Raw genomic sequence first — 4,202 nt, 5'->3', positions numbered from 1 at the left:
ACATTCTTGGGAGGAGCTGAAACTTCAATTGAGTCTTGATTTGCTCTCATGGGGGTGAGTGACTCCACTTTGGGCCTGTTGCTTCTTGGATTTTTTTTTGTGATGAGGAAGATTGGCCTTGAGCTAACATCTGTTGCCAATCTTCCTCTTTTTGCTTGAGGAAGATTATTGCTGAGCTAACATCTGTGTCCATCTTCCTCTATTTTATATGTGGGATGCTGCCACAGCATTGCTTGATGAGCAGTGTGTAGGTCTGCACCAAGCATCCAAGCTCATGAAGCCTGCGCCACCAAAGCAGAGCACATGAACTTAACCACGACACCACTGGGCCAGCCCTCTGTTGCTTCTTTTCTTAACAGTGTGCTTATGTGAAAATTTTATATAGGTTTTGAACATAAGCATAATACTTCAAAAAAATTCATTCATAAGCAAACATTACTCATCAGATCAAACATGCCCCCTTCCATGGTGTACTTTAGAAGAAAAAGTGTAAAGTTCTGCATTGGGTCTGCTTAATGAATGAGGAAAAGAAATACTATAATACCATAGAAATTGTACCGAATAATTAACATTCCCTTAATGTTAGTTTTTATAATGTAGGCTGACAATAGATAGATAAAAAAATTAAGGTAACATCAAAATTCCTTCCTAACCAAGGTTATCTTCATTCTTATCTAGCTGTTGAGTGGTACTAATAATTGGTAGCAAAATTAACTGATTTTAGTTCAACCTTCCTTTTCCCACAGCCTCATCTCCAGGATAATCCTCCTACAAAGATCAAAATATCTATACAACCCAAGAGCAAGAAAACTGCTGTGGTCTGAATAGTTGTATCCTCCCCCAAATTCAAAGTTAAAAACTTAAGGCCTAATGTGATGGTTTAGCAGGTGGGGCCTTTGGGAGGTGATTAGGTCCTAAATGGAATTAGTGTTCTTATAAAAGAGGCCCAAGGGAGCTCCCTTTCCCTTCCTCCTCGTGAAGTTCTAGTGAGAAGACAGGCTTCTACGAGAAAGTGGGCCCTCACCAGACACCAAGTCTAGTGGCCCCTAGATCTTGGACTCCCCAGCCTCCAGAACTGTAGGAAATTCATGTCTATTGTTAATAAGCTCCTTGGTTTATGGCAATTTTGTTACAGCAGCCTGAACGGACTAAGACAAAAAAACAAGAACAGAAAGAACAGTCATTGCCCCTGCAAAAACATGGAAGTCTTCAGTATTGCCGGGAGAGGAAGTCGTGTGTTGATTGTTCTTTTGACCATTTATGAAGTTTCCAGCATGGAACATATGGCTCAGACATTTCTTGTCACTTCTCAGTTTCTCTTGTCTCAACTAGAACGAAAACATTGTGAAAAAACATTCACTGTCCTAACATTTATGGCTGTTGAGATTCTCATTTGATTGGGATATAAATAGATTTTGTGAATATTAGTGAGTTAATCAATGCTAATACTTGGGAAACAAATTAGGAGTATAAATTGTTGACTAAAAATAACTGCTTCATAGGGACCCAATCCCACAATGAGGGGGAATGAGTAAAGCATGTTCCTCTTGGGAATAAAGGACTTTCCAAGATGAATTGTAATTCATAATAAAGGGAGTAAGTAATAAGTAAGTAATAAAAGAAGAAAGCCACATTCTTAACTGGTGAATGGAAATCCCTGAGAGGAAAAGTGCTCATTTGTACTTTTCTTCTTTTGTGTGAGGCTGATTTCTAAAATGTTGATTTTATTGTGTGAGCTACTTCTTTTCTGCTCTCAGGTTTGTCTGGATAGAGAATATTGGCATATAATTGCTCTGATTATTTTAACTCAATTTTACTAAATGTTCTGGTTTGTGATTTTTTCTTTACAGCCTTTAATTGATATATCATTTATGTTAGAAGCTATTAAGAAAATATATAAAATACACATTAACCAAAATAATAAAGAGAACTTTCCTCCCCTGCCCACACTCATTCACACCACAATTACTGCTCCCCATGACCTTGACATATCCTGTCTTCCCCATTTTATTCTTGTCCATAATACTTATCACCATCTGACATATTGTATATGTGGGTAAGCGTAATGCTAAGATGACCCCCGTGAGTCACATCCATGTACAACACCCTACGCTTGAATTCAGGTAGGACTGGGGACCTACTTCTAGACAAGAATATGGCAAAAGTGAAGGGATATTGCTCCTTTGATTAGGTTATGTTATATAAGACTCCTTCTTAGCAAATTGGAGCAAAAAATTCTCCTGATGGCCTTGAAGAAGGAAGATGCCAGGTTGCGAAAGGACCACATGGGAAGGAACTGTGGAGGCCTCCAGGAGCTGAGAGAGTCCCCTGCTGACAGCCAGCAAGGAAACAGACACCTCAGTCCTACAGCTTCAAGCAACTATATTCTGCCAACAACCACGTGGCCGTGGAAGAGAACCCCAGGCTCAAGTAAGGAACGCATTCCAGCTGACACCTTGATGGCAACCTTGCGGAGGACCAAACTAAGCTGTACCCAGACTCCTGCCCATGGAGACCGTGAGATAATAAAACACATTGTGAACTGCTAACTTTGTGGTAATCTGTTATCTAGCAATAGAAAACTAATATATTATGCAATTTACTTATCCATATATCTGCATATGTATTATCTGCCCCCTCTCCCTCTCAACATACCCATGAGCTTATAAGCATCATGAGAACAGGATTTTTTATTTTTTTTGCCTAATTTTCAAACTGCTGTATCTCCAGTACCTAGAAAATTACTCAGCACCTGGTAGGCTTTCCCTAAATGTATGTTAAATGAAAGAAAATTTTTGGAAAGTTCCAAGTTTTCATCAGTGAATATATCTCACATCAAAGCTGCTATAAAATAAAATTCAAGATAACGTGTTTTAAAATGAATGGCCTATTAATTTAGAGCATTGGGTTCCGTCTATCCCATGACTCTATTTTAAATTTTGATTAGAAAGTTCTTTTTTTTAAACAAAAGGAGAACATTCAAAAATTATTTAATCATGCATTCAACTAACATATTAAACACCTATAGTGAGCGGCTAACTGTACTGGGTATTGGGGAGTACAGAGCTGAAGGACACCCACTTCTTTCTTCTCTTCAGTCCAATATGGGAGATAAGCAAGTAATCCAGAATTGCATAAAAGTACAAAGAATTCCATAATAGCCATGCTGGGAAAGTGCTATGTCAACAAAGAAGGATAAGAGTCCTAACAGCTGGCTTCACTGAGTTTTTGCTGCGTGCCGCACTCTCTTGCAAAGCGCTGTATATGCATTATGCCATTTTGTTCTTTGTTCACAGCTCTGTTTTATAGCTGAAGAAAATTAGGTTCAGATAGTTTAGGTAACCAACCCATGGTCACAGCGTAAGTGAACAAGCTGAGATTTGGACTCATATCTGCCTAATTCTAGAGCCCAAACATACAATCACTATATCCATGACTCTCAAACTAATGTGAATAAGCATTACATGGAAAGTCTGTTAAAAATCAGGGTTCTAGAGGTCCTTTCTCCAGTGAATCTAGAGGAAGCTCAGAAATAAGCGTGTTTTTTTTTTTCCCAAAGCGATTATCCTATTGAGTCTGATTCAGAGAATCTAGGACTGTACTTTAAATAACATTACACTTTCCTATAAATTGAGTCTTTGGGAGAGGTGAAAGGAAGGCTTCATCTGAGAGGGAACACTTGGTAAGACGTAATTCAGGTCAAAAAGGAGAAGGGAAGATGAAAGAGCCTAGGCCAATATCCCAAAATACAAAAAATGTAGATTAGGGCAGCATTGCAAGCTGCAAGAATTAAGTGAATGTAACTGAGACAAGGTGGGTATGCTGGTGTGTGGGGAATTAAGAGAAGAGAGAGGCAGAGACTGCCATCCTAGAAAAGATCCTCACGTAGTAATTAAAAGCACAGAATTTGGAGAAAAACTACTATTTGGAGTCAATTCTAAGCACTTCTTTATAAGAGATTTGAGAATATGGATAATTTACTTAATCGCTCTGTGACTCAGTTTCCTTATCTGTAATTGGAGGTAATAAGCCCACCTTGCAGATTTATTTAGATAAAATAATATACATAAAACGCTTTGAATAGTGCCTGGCACATAAGCACACAAGAAACATTAGCCATTAATTTCATGAAGTCAGCGTGTTGGCCCTGAGTAATTTTTATGCCAAGTCTCTCTCTGGTAGCTTTTTAGTAGTTGATTTAA

The sequence above is a fragment of the Equus caballus genome, chromosome 5 (assembly GCF_041296265.1).
Source record: "Equus caballus isolate H_3958 breed thoroughbred chromosome 5, TB-T2T, whole genome shotgun sequence".
Taxonomy (NCBI): Eukaryota; Metazoa; Chordata; class Mammalia; order Perissodactyla; family Equidae; genus Equus; species Equus caballus.
This window is presented reverse-complemented; position numbering follows the sequence as displayed.